Here is an 18,313-nt window from a genome sequence, read left to right on the forward strand (position 1 = left end):
TTGTTTTGTGCTTTGTGTGGTAACATCAATGCAAGAATTTAACCAGAAGTATTTTGGAGATGTGCTGAAATTGTCTCGTTCGATCCTGCTTGATAAGTATTTTTGCACCATTTCAGACGTGTTGTGTGTCGCTGAGAAAATCTCGTTCGCGGCTGAGTTACTTTTTAACGCATTCTTTGTCTTCCTTTCCCTCCGTCACTCACTCAGTCACTGACTCCCACCCACGCATGCAAAAGTGCACGCGGTGGCCCAGTGCTAACGGATTATGATGAGATGGATGGAAATTGCCGGGTTCCCGCCGCGCGCATCGTGCAAGTCCTCACACATCTTGACCCCCCGTGAGGATCTCCGGCCTGGCGGCGCCCGGCGCTTCCGGCAGGCGACACTGAGTGATGCTGACCGGCGCGGTCGGAGACCCCGACACACTCCGGGTGCTCGCAAACAGAGGTGTTAGCTTTTGCAGAAACGCTAGAAAAATAACCAATTAGAAAATCACATGTACATGAGGTCCCCCACATGCCCTTTGACAGACGCTAATATATTTTTTTGGCAACAGGATAATCCATTAACATCCAACCTGTTCATTTCTGTAATTGAATATCATCTCTACTTCAGTTATTAAAACCATTGAGTGGTTTGGAAAGCAAATACTTTAAAAATGCCGCGAGGGGTTCAAGACGGTCAGCGTAACGGGCCAATTAATTCGCAGAAGGGTGTCATCCCTTCCATTCGGCGCTCATAATGAATACAACATCTATTGTTGTTTCGTTCATTATGTTAATAGAAACATCTGAAGCATACCGGATGCAAATATTTGGAAAATATTAAAAAAAAAAAAAAGAAGAAAAAATACCTCACTCTCTTAATCGTTTTACAACATATTTCCAGAGTGCATGGCAAGTTCATCTATAATTCATGTAATCAAAGTAATCACTTGAAGTTTAAGTACTATTTACCTTTGTTGCATTTTCATTTGCTGTTAAAGTAAAGCCCGTTAAAGATAAATTGTAATCTTTGCTCGATCTTATCACAATAAAAGCATGAAAATCGCACAAACTGTGAAAATAGTTGTGAGTGTTTGGCTCAACCATCCCCGCCGTTTCATATTTTATCACTGCATCCTCTCAGCTGCCTCTCTTAAAGCAGCTTTAACGACTCTCGGGGCGTTTTCACACCCACACTGGCTGCTACCTAAAAATCAGTTTGGGGACTTTCAGGCAGTTAACTTACCTGAGGCTATTACAGCTATTTTTACTTGCCAAGTGCTTGCCACTGTGAGACGGCCTCATCTCCAGTTTTCCTTTCCCCGATGCCTCCACGGTGCTGCTATTTGATCAAGGCTTTGTCCGTCAAGATTTTTATTGGTTTATACTGATGCAATGGGAATGAATGAGAAACGGGGCCTGTGAAAAGGTCAGGAGTCAAATGATAAGATATGAATATCTCCCTCCTCTGTTTGCTAGAATGATATTGCATGATATTTGGAGTGGTTTTTTTGAATAATTCATGGCCGACTGGTGCCAGTCAAGTGGATGGTCCGCAAAAACAGCTTACTGTCAAAATGTTACATTCCTCGAGCAAAACAAGCGTTTCAAAAACAGAAATGTAAATGTTGCATTACAGGGTGAACTTTTAAGTTGAATAACTGAAGATTGAGCACCAGAGTGTGATTCTTTTAATTCCCTTTCAAGCCTTTCTATTGTGTCATGTCAGGGCACATTTGAGGTCGGGGAGCTTCTTTTTTTGTTTTTTTTTTTTTGTCTTTCTCTGACAGCATTCTGCACACAAGTAACAGAATTGATCCGTCTGCATCCTGCAGCACTTTTAGAGTAAATGCACACTTTATTCTCCCTCCACTCAGGGAAATTAAACCAAGAAAGCTGTGCTAGATTCTTGCTCCCACACATCTCAAAGCATTTTTTTTTTTTTTTTTTTGTATTTAAAAAAAAAAACAAAAAAAACCCGCTCTGATCTGAGGCAACCTGCTGGCAGTTCATGAATCTGGATTGAGAAACAGACAGCATGTGTTTAAAAGCAGCAGGGCAGCGAGAGAATGTGTGTTAGTTTTGTGGAATCGAGGGATTTGTCATTGTTGTCAATTCGCTCTTCCTCCCCATCTGTCCGTCTGTCTGCCTGTTTCTACCTCTATCTCCCCCACTTCCTTACGCTTAGATCAGATAATCATCTCAAACACCTCTTCTCCCAGACATCCTGGACTTCTTCTTCCCAACGCATAACCGGATCTGTGCCTCTGTTTTCCAAACGAGACAAGACCACTTTGAGTGGCTCGCGGGGGGTCGATCTCAGGGGGCATCTGATTGGGCCGTAATTGAATTTAAAGGGTCAGATCAAACTCAACCTCTGGAGAGAGCAGCGAGAGGCATAGGAACGGAGCAGGGAAAGATTAAATCTAGCCGGTTTGGCGTGGGGGGTCGTTTTCTCTCCGTGTTTGGGTTGTATTTTTTCCCCCCCGTCACGGAGAGCAGATTACGTTTGATGCAAACTGATAGTGTGCATAATGGAGAGGTAAAAAAAACAACCTGAGATCTTAACTTCACGTCGAAGCTTCTGGTTCTTAATGGCGTTGCAGGGGCGAAGCGTGTCAAATCGATGTCTCTCCCTTCTTCATTAAAGCAGGAGTCACCTGAACCTATTACCAGACACGCCGACGCACTTGTGCCTTTAAAGCCAAGGATGTGACCCCAGCGTTTACTTAGTGACCGTCGCCGGGTTCAGGGGGAGCGCCGGGATATATAGATATATTATGGAGGCTCATCTCGGCCCCAGGCGGGGCCAGATGTTTCCTCATAACCCCTCTGCTCCTTTATAAACCCATCAAATTGGATTTTTTTTGTGTGGGTTTTTCCGACGCCCATTACACATTCAGGTCCACACCCCTCTTTTTCTTTCAGGATGCATCAGCGAGTAGTTCGATGTTTATCGAATGGAGTTTGTTTCGAGATCTATAAGCAGTCGGGATTCTCATTGAACATCTCTCTAGAAAATATAATGTTTGCATTAATGATTGGCATTAGTCGGCATTTGAATCTGAGAATATGGAGTTAATTGAGGTAGCTGGAATATATTCAGTGGATGTGTGGCTTTAAAAAAGAACACTTTTTTTAACCAGGAACTTGGTCCTATACTTTCGTATTGAATGGCTTACGTGCGCTACCATTGTCTTATGCTTCTCAAAAGCCTCCTCTCCTGCATTAATGGACACGTGCAAGTTTAAAAGCATTTCAATCAATGAGACTGAGTCTCCTAATGGGCCCTCCTTTCAGGAAGGGGAGCTGGAATATACGTTTTCATTACATGGACCAGATTGCAGCGTTCACTCAGCGCACTCAGCCCTGTATTGAAATGAGAGGTGTGCTGCGTGATTACCGGAGAGAGTAAAAAGCTTCTGAGATAGACGGCAGTGAAGATGGATACACGGGCCTTTTTTCTTTTTTTTTTCTTCTTCTTCTTCTTTATCATCCCTTCTTTGATTCACCTTTTAATAGTGAATGGAGGAAAGTGATGGAGGAAGTGAGTTAATGGTAACGTGTAGATGATGTCAATGCAGATGACGGTGAGATTAAATTAATGAGGACTTGATTCTGAAACACGGCCCGTCCTTAAGGCATAAGTGAAGTTGTAAATTTCAGCCACGAACCGAACACAAACAAGCCTTGTTTATTTCACTGAGTTATTACTTAATGCTCCATCACACCAGAAAGGGGCAGAGAAAAATAAATATGTGCATGTTTGGGACACTCACTGATACTGGCAGGACTAGCTGATGAGCTGCTATATCGAGCAACCTCTAACATGCTAGCCAGTATGAAAAACACGTAAATTATCTTTTAAATAAGTATTTTCTATCTCAAGTATTTTGCTTTTACTGTCTCAAATTGCAATAATCACAAAGTGAAAATGTTCCATGAGGATGGAGCAAAAGTCAGTTCCAAGTAGTGCAGACAAGTTCGAACACTCGGGGCGTTGCTCAATGTAGGCGGAGCCAAACGTTTGACTCCACCCACATCGGGCAACGCCCTTATTTACAGGTGGTGCACAGATAGCGTGTTGCGTATAAATTACCTCCGATCTTCCGTTGTAAAGGTTTCCGGCAAACACGCATTATTTCAAATATTGTGAAAATGTCCGTACATACGCTGTTATAGTTGAGGTTACTATTATTATTATTATTATTATTATTATTATTATTATTATTGTTACTATTGTCCAGTTGTGGGTGCATCTGCAGTTATTTTCAAAATGAGACACTCGTCTGTCGGTCAGCGCTGCAAACGAGCAGTTGGAAGCTCAGCAGAACGTGTGTGGAACAATCAGGGGAGCTTTGACTTGATAGCGAACGCATGAACATTTCTTTTGGAATGAACAGACCTCGATGTGAAACTCGGCCGTCGCTGCATTTTAAGTCCCGCCCGAACAGTCGGCAATAAAGTAAGAAAAGAAGCACGAGCCGAAGAGCTCGGCTCCGTAGGGGATCGCGAGCCGCCGCGGCAACCATCACGTCCTCAGACGAGAATAGAACAGGCGTTGTTTAATTGCTGCGATTTTAAGGTGGTGCGAGAGCAGAGTGTGAACATAGTATAAATAATTTTTTGGTAACAACGAAAGGTTCAAGACTGACAGAAGAATTCCCGCTGTCTCTCTCGTGTCATGTTGAGTGTGTGTGTGTGTGTGTGTGTGTGTGTGTGTGTGTGTGTGTGTGTGTGTGTGTGTGTGTGTGTGAGAGAGTGTGAAGTGACTTCTTTCACTCTTGTATCCGCAGCTTTCTCTTCGTCACTTTGTTCCCAGGTTTCGTGAAAGAAATTGTCTCCCAAAGTGATTTGATGCACGTTAATGATCGCCTCCCCCCCCCCGCCCCCACCGTTTCTCTTTTTTTTTTTTTTTTTTACTTTGTTAAATGAAAATATCTCTATTAAGTATAATTATAAATGGACGAAGTTTCAATTTCCCAACTTCCAGTAAATATAATTAATCAAACTAATTTGTGACACATTTAATAAACTTGATATTGCCTTTGGTAATGAATTGCACTTGAGCAAAAAAATTAATTACTCTTCCCTATTGTGGCGTGCAAATACGGAAATACTTTAATTAGGTCTTGGGACTGGTGCTTTTGGTGCACGAGTCTGCAGGTCTGGGTGGAGTTAGGTGGTGTGATGCGAAGCTAACTGATGCATTTACATTTTGTTGACATACCACAGTAATGATGCACTGTTCAAGCTGTTCGCAGCTGCAGTAATAAATCAATTAGGCTTTTTATACGTAACACGGTCAACATAGTTATATAGTTTTTTTTTGGCAGCTGTCAAAAGGCTCCTCGAAATGCAAAAAATAAGTTCTCTCTCATGCCAAAACAACTACTCTTACCTCTTTGGTCTCCGATGTAAACACGCTAATTGCATGTGGTTTTTCTGGGGCTGCATGCAGCTGCAGTTTCAACCCACATAATAGTCAGTTAGTTCATTTCAGTTCCGTCTTCACCTTTCGTCGTCATGTCTCCCACCAGTCCGCCTGCACTATTTAAAGCAGCTATTTCGAGCGGCGCCTTGATAATAACCGAGGCGAAGAACGGTGGGAATTCGTACCGTTTGCATTTGACCTGGCAGAGATGTAGAAGGCTCCCGAGCACACCATCCATCTCATTACCATCATTTTGCACTTTTGATATTTCATCTTCATTCTGCTGCTCTGTGATGTTTGACTGCAGCTTCTGTTGTTAATGCCGGTGAGTGTCGGTGATAAAAGCCGGCGCGTAAACCAAAGGAGCCGCTCCAACCGCTGCACACTCTCTGACAGCTGCCTCGTGCTCATTTACGCGCTCATAATATTAGCAGGCAACCTGTACGTGTTCGCTGGGATGTGGAAAGCGACATGCTTTCTACATCTTGAGAGTGAGAGAACGGCAACACCTGCAATTATCATAAATTAATATACAGTCAAACATCACTGACACTTTTCCACTATCTGATGCAGTTATTTTTTTAACCCCAAGTACTCTTTTAATTCCACCACCCATCATCTTCCTGTGTGTTTATTGCCTTGATTTTAACGCTATTAGTTATATAAATATTGTTACATTAAGTTTAACATGCAATCAAACAGAAGTTTAATGTTTCACCCATTTATCTTTCACCTGAAGCTCTTTTTATCCATTTATTGAATTCTCTTTCAAACTTTTTTTTTCCTTTTCCAGCTCCCTATTTTAAAATGTACCCATTACTTTCACACACATCTACTTTTATTCATTCAAATATTTGAATTGCTTGTACTTTACTTACTCAACACTATTTGTTTATGCATCAATTAAAGCTATATACATATTTATTGAGCACTTTGAGGTCCAAATTCTTCCTCACATGTTGGATTGAGGTGATACAGTCATAGACTATATAAACGTAGACGCAGCTTGCCACGACCTGCAATACCACAGAGCGCCACCAGAGGTTGGCTCCATTCAGCCTCTGTCCCCATAGACTCCCATTGAACTTCTCTCATTAAATACAAAGCCAATAAATATTTTCCTGAACTTATTATGGTGTTTTTAGCTAAAGTCAGTCCTTATTAGTTTTCTGGTGGTCATTAATTTGAAGTCAGCCGTGCTTTTTTGAGGGGAGCATGTCTGTTTGATTGACAGGCCTGTGGTACAGTCAGGGTTTCATTTTAGGTAATAATTGTGACAATCAATAATTGCAGCAAAAACTCAGGTCAACAGTTTTGAAACTATAGTTGATTATTCATCTATATTCAGCTCCATATTCTAAGGCCTGTCACTATGTACCTGTAATGACTTTAATCTTCAAAATGTGATGGTCACATGCCGACATTAGCATATTTTACCTTAATGTGCAAAGTGTAGATATGCCAGCTGGGAGGCCTGTCATTAGTCATCTAATGGAAAGGATATTTGATATGTAGACTGCCGCCTTGCTGAATTGCTCTGCAGCCGCTGTGACCCTGCGGAAACTTATTTCAGTACCTCACAATTGAAAGAAACTTTAGCCCCTAACTGGATAAGCATTGATAAAGTCCTTGAGAATTTATACAGGTAAATGTCTTGGCATTTTATACATTATATATACTTTCTTTACTTCCATAATCCCTCCATATAATCTTTTGCATATAGCTATTTGTGTCTTTCATTCTGCCTTCTGAAACACAGTATGTCTATTCTGAAAATGTAATTTCCTTAGAACCGCCAGCAAGTATACAGTAGTTTAGTCTTTTTTTTTCTTTTACTTCCACATAAATTGACTGCGGAAATGAAACAGGAAGAGTTTTACAAAGACATCATGTTTTGAAAGAAACAAACAAAGTCAAGATGACAAGCAGAATATTTGTCCAAATAAAAGCACAGAACAATCACTTCTAGCAAAAAAAAAAAAGAAGAAAAAAACTTTATCGTTGCTGTGGACCTTTGATGTCAAGTGGAGTTTGCCGCTATTCATTAAAGTTAGCACCTGAAATGAACAAAAAGGATGCTATTTACGTTCTTCTTCTTTTTTTTAAACAGAGAAATTCACAATAGAGTTGATTATAGGTTCAGAGGACAACAGATTTTAAAGTGAATGAGCTCCTTGTGAACATCACAAGGTTACGGGACTGAACTTTGTTTTTTTTCCTTCATGAAATGACTCACGACAGAGTCGGCGGTGGGGGCGACAGCAGAAGTCATGCATTTGTGATCCGTCGTCTGCGTCCTCGTCTCCCGCCTGAACGTCTGTACTTTTTTTTGCCAGTTACGTTTTATGTATTCGACAGCAGGGAATTAACTGCTTAAAAATCGATGGACTAACACATGGGAGATTACCAAATGCATATCATTTATGTATGTTTATCTGCGCTGCGGTGTGTGTGTGTGTGTGTGAGGGAGGGAGAGGGGGGGGGGTTTAAAGACCATGCGTGAGCTGTTTGCATACAGTATGCTGTGTGTGCTTCAGTTAAACCCTCACACAGAGCCCAGTGGGGGGGTTGTATTATACCTCACCAGCTCACTACCACCCCCTACTGCAGTGCCACTGCAGCTCGGAGATTTCACAGCTCTTCAGGCCTGTGTGTGTATGTGTGTGTGTGTGTGTGTGTGTGTGTGTGTGTGTGTGTGTGTGTGTGTGTGTGTGTGTGTGTGTGTGTGTGTGTGTGTGTGTGTGTGTGTGTGTGTGTGTACGTACATGTGATCTCGGAGGATAGATGGCGAGCCTGAAACCCCGTGGTGGTGCAGACGCGGTCACAGAGCAGCTCGTCCCGTGTAAACCGTTTTCAATCGAAGCCTCTCAGCATTACTTCTCTCTGCCTTTTTGTTTTTTTTATTATTTTGTTTTATTTCTTTCACCGTGTTTGCATTCAGTTATCTTCCTCCTCTCTGATTCACTGACTGCACATGTGCACGTTAGCACATAAGTTGCTGACAAATACTATTGCACATCATTTTGGTGCGATTTAGCACATTGATCGAGTTGTTGGGGTCAATATTGTCCTGAGCTGTAAGTCACGTGAGTGTGTGTGTGTGTGTGTGTGTGTGTGTGTGTGTGTGTGTGTGTGTGTGTGTGTGTGTGTGTGTGTGTGTGTGTGTGTGTGTGTGTGTGTGTGTGTGTGTGTGTGTGTGTGTGTGTGGCTAATGAGGGAGGTTGCTGGTGCACAGCCCAGAAGCCTATAGCGCTTCTCCAGCTCAAGACAGCGGGATGATTAATGGAATGTAAATGTTGATGGATTATTGAACAGGGAAATGATGAAGTTGGCCGGTGCACATATACAAACCAGACAGGGCAGTTGGAGTCAATCTGTGTGTGTGTGTGTGTGCGAGTGCGTGTTAAAAGGAGCAAACCTAATAGCCTGAGGTTTAAAAGCCACGACCCTTTAACCTGCTTTTAAATAGCTAAACAGGCGAGGAAAGCCGAGGCCAGTAAAAGCCAAATACGGAGCTGAACCAATAGGATTATTAAACGGGTCTTCAATAGTCTGCGAAATAAAAATTACCCCGATAAGATGTAATTAAATCCTCAATTGGATAATCACATTAAATTACAATGTTTTTCTGTTTTATTCTCCTCTCGGTTTTTGTTGTAAATTCACTTATAGACTCGTATCAAGTGTCAAAAACAGAGTGAGTGGAAAACCTCGGCGCTTTGTCTTATTCAATAGCTCCACATTAAGTCAGCTCAAGTAATTAATTTCCAGCAGAAGGGAGGCACTCATGGACTCAATGCTAAATGAGGAAAAATTATATGCTGGATAATACGTGGCCTTATGAATAGCGAGATACCCCGGCGAATGAGGGGCGTTTTTTTCTAGGGGAGGAGAGGAGGGCACTCAGTCGAGATATATCTCATATCAAACAATTTATGTTGTGGTTAATTAATTTCTCGTGTATGTCAGGTTTTGGTGTCTTTGTGTGCCTGTCTAGCAGCACATTAACGCACAAACACAGCATACAGCCGGCTGGTGGATTTATCGACTATAATTTAGAGTCTTGAGAGAGAATAAAGGGGGAAGACAGACAATTTATGCTTCAATATGATTAGATCTTAAATCCACCTCAACACCGAGATGCAAAGCCGTTAAGTGTCTTTTTGTAGTGACGGAGGAAAAAAATAAAAGTTGAAATATACAGCAAAATTAAGGAATAAACAGAGCGAGGTCCCAGAACTTGTTTCCTTGACTTTGAATCTCACATCCCCCGTATCTCCACATCTTATCTCCTCTTGGATGCTTAAAGTTCAGCTCAGCGGATTTGAATCAACAGACAAACTTCAGGGAGGGGGAAAGAGGATTAGTCGATTGTTGCCCTCGCCACACTGGAGCTGAATACAAGACGCCCTGCTCTCCCCGGGCAGCCCGTGAGCTGTTTTTACCAGACCTCCGCCTATAGGAACACGCACCCCCACCCATACCAAATGAAGCTCCTCTAAAGGCCACTTGCATAACTCTTGAGTGAAGAGTGACCTTTTATTTTATTTTTTTTTACTAGTACGACGAAGGCACAGACAGACACTGAACAGTGTAATAAGTTTCATGGCACACAGAGATCCTCTGAAAATGTAAAACCGCGGTTGTCTCATTTTGAAGTTTAGGAGCAAAACACACTGTTCAAAAAACAAGTTTTAACTTTTGTGGTCAAATCTGGAATAAATCAATTTTGAACAAATTCAAAATTCTATTGTATCCGTGTTTGGACACAGATGGAGGAAGTGTTCGCGTTGTTTACTTTCAGATGGAACTCGCTGCATAAAAAAGGACTCTGTTAAAAGTTGTCTGCAACAAAACATGCAACCAAAGTTATAACCGAGTATTAAACAAAGTGTCGGTCCACTTCGGGTTATCGTGTCAGTGTCACGTTTCCCTCCGCCAAGGCGTGAAAAGTACGTTTTGCCAACAAACACCAGATTGTTTAAGTTTCAGGAAAAGATCACGAGTCGGGTTGAGACATGAGGAACGTTACATGTCACTACGTTACTTCGACGTCGTACATGTTAAAGTGAGTTTTCTTATCGAAGAGAACTTATGCTGCTTTCAAGAAAACTCGACCGCTGCCCTCCTGTGGTGAAAGTCCCGGGTTCGTTCCAACCAACGACCTCCGACCTCCACGAAGTGTACTTCATCACATGACCCTTTTGGACCCGCCTCGTCACACCTGAGGTACGTCGTTCGTATCTCTGACGTTTTTTGTTTGTTTTCACACCTTTTACTTTATTTGCACAACACGTCACACGACCTCTTTCTTGGACCAGCGGTCTTGCATGCGTGTACTTTTCACGCATTGGCGATGCAAAACGTGAAACTGACACGATTATCCTCTAACTGACAGATGAATCACCTTCAGCCGTTATCACACCAAAGCATGGCATATGGATATTGTTAGGGAGATGCAATTATGAGCTGTTAAATGTAAACAAAAACAACAACACAAACAAAAAAAATCACTGCGGGGAAATGAATGAGTGTTGCACTCATATATATGATGTCGTGTTTATTATTACTAATACACAAATGCTTAAGTATCATAAACTGTTTGGTTTGGTAGAGGTGATTGTTTCTATAATACTCCGCATACTGTTCATTTATCACAATATTGTAAAAGCACACCGTATATTCTATCTTAATTGGTAAAATAACGAGATGAAATAAAACCAGAAAAATAGTAGAAGAACCTAAAACTTGGAAAGAACTTTGTTCTTATTATAGCGAGCAAAGACAAAAATAATGTAGAGACGGTCAGATATGATGTGAAAGAAACTGCTCTCCGCACAGACACATGAAAGGACGTTTACATTTTCCTCCAGATAGAATAATTTGCTCAGCGTGCAGTGAAACCGTCACGACCTCCCGATGCCAGCTGCTGCCGCCTCGGCCCGCCCGCCCGCACGGTGCCGGGCTCGGGCTTCTCCGGCTAACAAGCCGGCTGTGGGGAGGCGCGGCCGCGGCGTGAAGGCCTCCCCGGTGCAGTGCCATTACCCAGCTCCCGGCAGCGTTGAGGGAGATCATCATTTTCACAGAACAAACCGTAGATTATTATTTTGCAGACAGTTTCCTCAAGTGGAAAATTAGCTTCCGCCAACCGGGCGTCTTTCCGTCCCCGTTCACCGGCGACAATTTACCACGCAAAGAAAAGCTGCGTAGCTGCAGGAGGAGGAAGGGAATCATCGTCGCCTGCGGCACAATTTAACCAGTATTTGTGTCCAGTTCATTTGGACGCACCAAATGACTGAACGTCTTTGGTTATGCTTGGATTTAGCAGCTGGTGTTGCATATAATTATCTGAACAATCTGGCGGCGCTCACTAACAGTAGCTTCCATCAAACGCGATGGCGTGCGCTACGTTTGATACCCCGAATACAGGACACGCTTATTGCAAAACACATCCCGCTCCTCGTCCGGCGTCCAATGTATTCCCAACGTGGTCGTTGTCAAAAGTCCTCAATCATTTCCTTCAACTCTTAATAGACGCGCAAAATTAACCTTGAGCTCCCGCTGAGTGATCGATTTATTAGCCGCGCCGTTCATTCGACAAATCCTCCCCGTCCGCTAAATGATGGACGGCGTGAGGGATGTGCCGGAGGTGTCCGGGACGCGAGGAACAAAACATGACAGGTCGGGCAGTTCTCTGATAACCCGAATGTCAGGAGACAGCGAGGCTCGTGGTGATGTGGCTGGAATATGACTCGCAAAAAGAAAAATGCCAACGGTCAAGTGGACGGTGAAAACTTTTGGATGATAATTGTCGCTACATCAACAGAAGATTGCCACGTTGCTGCCCTCTTCTCCACTGCAGGTAATATAACTAGTTCATACAAGCCCACTGAAAGAACAACGAACTGTCCCTTTAACACCCCCCACCTCCACCTTTACACTCTGACTATGCATTTTTGGGATATGCTGGAGCGGAGGGTCCTGACAGGAGAACACACTGTGCTTTTTACTCCTTAATAATACTTGTCTGCACTCTGATATCTTTCTGTAGGGAAAATAAAAAGAGCAGTTTGGTGTTGTTGCACTTCGCCTTAAATGTGCAGCGGTTGAGTCCGTGTTGCGGCGTACTGTACCCCTCCAATCGAATTCAGATTTTTCTTTTCATTACTCACAATGACTATATGATTACCTGATCTCTGTATAATCCATCTGTTTTTCATCCCTTTGTGCAGTTCACAACAAATTCAATTGTACGTGGTGATTGCTTTCATTGATTCCTACATACCCTCCCTCCCCCCTCCCCTCCTTTCGCCGTGTAGTCTGCATTACCGTATTCCCCTTCACACACCTCACTGCTCTCTAATAATGTGACCCCCCTTTTTTTGCGAGAAACAAGAGGTTATCCGGGCGGCCCGTTGGGATTAGGACCAATCTTAAGATATTCACAGTGGCTAACATATCATTATGCGTTAAACCTCTGGACGAGCCACATACTAATTAATTGAATCATTGTAAATGATGGGGAGAGCCAGAGGCCACAGATGGAAGGAAGTAGGCCTCGTGGAGAACGATGGAGGAGATGAGAGGTGGGGAACGACCTCATGGGGATTGTGGCTTAAGGCAACCTCTTTTCTAGGCAACAGATCTTCAGTGCATGTAATTAGACAGGGCGGGAGGAGGGGGGTCTGGGCAATATTTTTCATTTAATATATTGCCGATATGTCTTGCTGTCCATGATGTATAAGAGGAGGTGGGAGGGGGGGGAGGGCTCGAATAAGAAGCCAGCACCAGAACCTCCTAAATTAAGATTTATTTAAGCGTGCAGATGGAATAAGATTCAAAAGAACAAACTAAGCCGGCACCAGGGGACCTGAAAAACATGGAAGGAATTAATGTCTTGGTATGTGAGCATAACTTCATCTTTTACGATGATAGACACTGACTGTTGGCTCTGCTGGCTACAGGAAGGGTCATGCCTCTACTTTTTTTTTTCTTTGTTACCTGGGTGGGTTGACAACAGCCGGTACAGTTGAAGGAGGAGGGCGGAGGGTGGAGGGCGGAGGGCGGAGGGTGGAGTGACTCTGGCGTGGCCGAGCGGTTTGATGAATGATCGGTTTGTCTTGGTGAGATTATTTCATTCTTCTTGCAAATTGGATGGCGTGCAGATATTAGGATGAATGCCGTTGAGCCTCAAGCATAACAATGATACCCAATGATGTATGTTTGCAAGGTGCATTTGAATGGAGGGGGGGGGGGTTAGAGAGAAGTGAGGGTGTGGTTGAACGAGGGAGGGGGATGGTTGGACGAGGGAGGGGGGGGGGCGTACTGTACATTCATGTTGATGAGAGAGTTCCAGTTGGATTTCAGTTCATGAGGTAGAAACAGGGGAAGACGAGCGTCACTCCTGTTCTCCTCCTTTTCTCCTCCTGTTCTCCTCCTGTTCTCCTCCTGTTCTCCTCCTTTTCTCCTCCTGTTCTCCTCCTGCTCTCCTCCTGTTCTCCTCCTTTTCTCCTCCTGTTCTCCTCCTGCTCTCCTCCTGTTCTCCTCCTGTTCTCCTTTTCTTTCTCTCCGTCATTGTGCCGGTGAAAGATGGAAATCTCCGGCTGGCTGTAAATTGAACGCGGCGCCCCTTCCTCGCTGATATCGTCGTCATCGCACGCCGCCGTCTTTCCGCCGACAGCCTCGAGGTTTTAAAGGAACGGTTTGAAACGCTCGAGTGTTGACAATAGTGGGGAGGACAAAGGGGAGGTGGGGGGGTGGGAGGGTTGAACCGGTGCCCGAGCACTGACGGAAATCATGTTGCACAAGTTTGAATGGCCGATCAGATGTGGACGTTTACAGTCGGTTCTGCCATCGACCGGTTGCTTCTGTGAATTTAGATTTAAATGAATCAGTAGATGAAGTCCATGCTGACCTTGTGTTTATCTGAGCTCTGCATTCTTATGCTGAACTAAAACCTGAATATCCTCCCACAAAGGATAAAGTAAAAAAAAAAAAAAAAAAAAACTTTCTCTCCGCCCCCCCGCCCCCCCTCTCCTCTCACTCTTCTTTATCTTTATCTTTCTCCGGGTGATGTCTCCAGTTCAAAGCGCACGCTGCACATGGACGGGGAACTTAATCTGCCGAGCGTGCTACAAAGGCGACCTTGAGGGGAGGTTTGATTGAGGTGTTCAAAACCCAGGTGGAAAAAAAAAAAAAGAAAAAGAAAGAGGGATTGATGGAATCAAGCAAGTGAGATTACTTCACATTCTGTACCACACCCACCCCGCTGACCTGGGGGAGGGCGTTGCAAATGAAGAGACGGCACAAGTTTGGGTGGGGTAAAGGGGGAGGAGGGGTGAGGGGGGGGGTGATGATGAGAGAGAAGATAGAGAGCAGGCGACAGGAAGAGATTGAAGGTTGCGAGAGGAAGAGGGGACGGACGGAGGAGGGATGGCGCCGCAGACAGAAAGGAAGGAGAGGAACTTGTGTTGGAGTTGCGACGATCAAACCGACTCTGAATATCGATGGCGGAGTTTGACTTTGTTTTCAGGCTTTTGTACTGTACGAGTTTTTGATTAGTTCCACCCATCCTTCAGTTGTACATACCTGTAGGTACGGTGAGGAAAACATATATATATATATATATGTATATATAAATAAATAATCATTCCGACTCTCTGCGATGAATGAATGGCAAATATTTTCGAAAAAGATGTTTTGAATCCGTGGAGACTCGAAACTGAAAAAAACAAAAAAAACAAACAAAAACGTGCGTATTTGTTTGCTCGTAGCTTCCTCTCCTCAAGAGGGCGAAATTGCTGGCGCCCATTGATTCCTCTCGTCTGGCTTTCGGTGCTATGCTAAGTGGAACACGGCTTATTTGATACGTACTCCTTGTGTTGTTACATAAATGCTCCTTTGTATGCATTTCCTCTTTTCATCTTCTCCTGCACTTTAAAAAGGAGGAAATAAATAAATAAATAAATAAGGGGAGTCGGGACGCTCTCGGCACTACAGTCTCAGCTGCATTCATCAGTCGACGAGAGCCTCGCAATTATTCCCCCTTCTTCACTCAGGAAAAAACAGTCAACCTGCCGGTACCGGTGCACACATGAATGACTGCTGTCTCCTCCGCCGGATTATTAGCCAGGAGATGCTCGTACACCGACGCCTCTGCCCCCCCTCTCCCCTCCCTCAATATGTTCCTCTTTGTGTTTCTCGTCGGGAAAAACAAAATGCTGTCATGAGGTGAGGGTGGGGGGGAGGGTGTGGTGGGGGTGGCTGATGAGAGGCTTGATGATGACAAGCGTGAGGGATCTGATATAGGTGCTCTTCCCCCCCCACCCAGAAGGCTTTTTTTTTTTATTATTGTAGCTGCTGATAAGAAAAATAAAAAGTACTTTAGCACTTTTCACCCTGAGGTTGAGGAAGTAGAAAAAAAGAAGAAAAAAAGCCACGCAGCCAGATGGAGGAAGGAAATCACGTCGCCCGCTCTTTCCTCGTTTATAACCATCAGGCAAATGTGGAGGTTTATTGAAGGAAATTCAACCGACACGACCGCACGTTTGTAATGACTAAAGCTTTTTACGTCGCAATATATCACTCAGAATAAGGACATATCTTCCTGTTATCTGTCCACGGGCGACCTGTCAATACCACCTCACTGTCCATAATTGAACGGTAAAGGTGTGTGCTTTGCCTCGTCCAATTCCCATTAGCAGTCTCTTACTCGGTGTCCATGCTCTCTAGACCGTTAAGCGGTCAGCGAGGAGAAAGTCCAGGCCGGGGTCCCCATTAATTTTGGTTACCGTCTTGTCTTATGGCCTCACAATGTCCGTGACCGGAGATAAAAGGCCCGAGACCTATTATTTAAGGAGGAAAGGTAAAAACGGGGAGAAAAAAAAGCAGAGCAAATTGTATGGAGCTTAGCTCAGCTGTACACGGTCCGGGGGTGGAGGGGTGGAGGGGTGGAGGGAGGGGTGCTCAGAGGATGTGTCCCAGATGGGGTTGTCATGGTATCAGTTTCGGGGCGAGCAGAATTCAAGATAACAGCGTCGCCATATCTTTAGAAATGTTCACAAATGCGTCATTCAGATTCATCTTTAAAGTTTTGGTAATAACACGTTTTGTCAAATCTGGATTTTAGAAAAGAAATCCTAATTTCTGGATAGATAACTTTTCCCCGGTGCGCTCTCGTCAGTTATTTCCTCCGCCCTGATTTGGTGTGACAGCAGGAGAGGCTGCCAGACGGCCAGTTCCTCTACTTTTTATTTCCTGTTTCATGGCGGCTGGTAACCGTCGTTAAGAAGCAATATCGACACCTGATATGTTGGAGGTGGAATCGGAGGTACTGGCGCTGAACTATTTCAGATTTCATCACGTTTTACCGACATTATATCAATATTTCATCAGTTTGAATATCACGCTTCTCGTCAATACCGGTTTATTGTTAAAACCTTTTTTTTTTTTTCTGAGACCTTGCAGAGAGCAACAACAAAAACAAAAACTCGTTGCTGCAAACATTCCTACAACATTGCATAATATTCTGAATGTTTTGAGAGAAAAAAAAATCATCCAGCTGACAATTTTATATGTTCAACAAATGAAAACAGCAATTTAAAAAAATTAAAAAAAGAGGGAGTGTGTAGAAGCCAGGAGGTAACAGAGAGCCTCGGTGCCTTCGTGGCTCTTCGGGATGTGAAATTAAGCGGCTGAAATGTGACACTTTGTCGACTCCTGCGACGCGACGTCGTCTCGAGGAGTTTACGCGACCGTTCGCGACGCTTGCGGCGGATCCATGAGCGGCTTCCTGTCCGAAGGCGGCGACGCGGCCTCCGGAAGATGATTTCTGAGATGTCGTCGCCCCGGTGTCCTTCGCGCCATCCGTCACGCTCCAATCTTCTCCGCCGCTCTTCAACCGTCTCTTCATTCCTTTTATCTGCTGCTCGGGAGATGAATCCCAGCGACGATCATTTCACATGCGCTCAAATCACACCGGAACACAAAACTGACGGACACACTGACTTGAACATAGATTCTCCTTTCTTTTTTTTGCTTTTTTTTTCCCCCCATCTTCTTCTGCTGCTGTCTCCTCCTCCTCCTCCTCCTCCTCCTCTTCCTCCTCCCTTGGAAATACGCAGCAATTCCACATCCGATTGTCACATCAGTTTCTGCAGGTCAAGGGAAAAAAGAAAAAAAAAAGCAATGAAAATGATGATTTCTCTCTCGTCAAGCCGCCGCCTGTCGAACGCAATCTGCTCGGACATTCCACCTCATCAGCTTCTCTATTTAGCAATTTTGTGCACAGAGGACAAAAAAAAACAAAAAGCCGGCAGACGGGGTGAGAAGATGGTGGCAGGTGCCTATTCAATCACTGCACGTTAATAGTGAGGAGAGAGGGAGGCCGAGGAGCGCACGCAATCATTATCCTCTGCACTTAAAAGCACACAGCCACTAATTGTCATCCAATTTTCATATTTTGCCAATCTGTTTGTGCCACCCTGCTCATTCCTCACACTAAACGCTTGTGACACGTCGCTCACGGACATGAAAGAGAGCGGGAACGTAAAGATACTCAGACGTATGCGTGCGGGGATCTGCAAGGATCACAAAGGGACAAGAAATGAATGGAAATGCACACGGGGAAGGCGTGAGTCATGTGACGGCTGCCACGGGACGTCTCACTCTCTTTTTCTTTTTTAAATTGTATTTGATTGCGTTTTCGGTGTCTGGAGGGACTTTAAAGAGACGTGTTTCTTCACCGGGTCGGTGAGCCCGGCTCGGCGATCGCGATCACTTCTTGTCAGAGAGAAAACGGGTCAGAGCAGAGATGCAAAACAAAACAAAGCCGTTGTCTCTTTGTCAGATATCACATCAGCTGAAAGGAGTGCAGGAGCGAGCAGCCGGGCGGCGA

This window comes from Brachyistius frenatus, unplaced genomic scaffold (assembly GCF_029030835.1).
Source record: "Brachyistius frenatus isolate BFR_SWC_R1_liver_20210118 unplaced genomic scaffold, ASM2903083v1 Contig_70, whole genome shotgun sequence".
NCBI classification, from domain to species: Eukaryota; Metazoa; Chordata; class Actinopteri; family Embiotocidae; genus Brachyistius; species Brachyistius frenatus.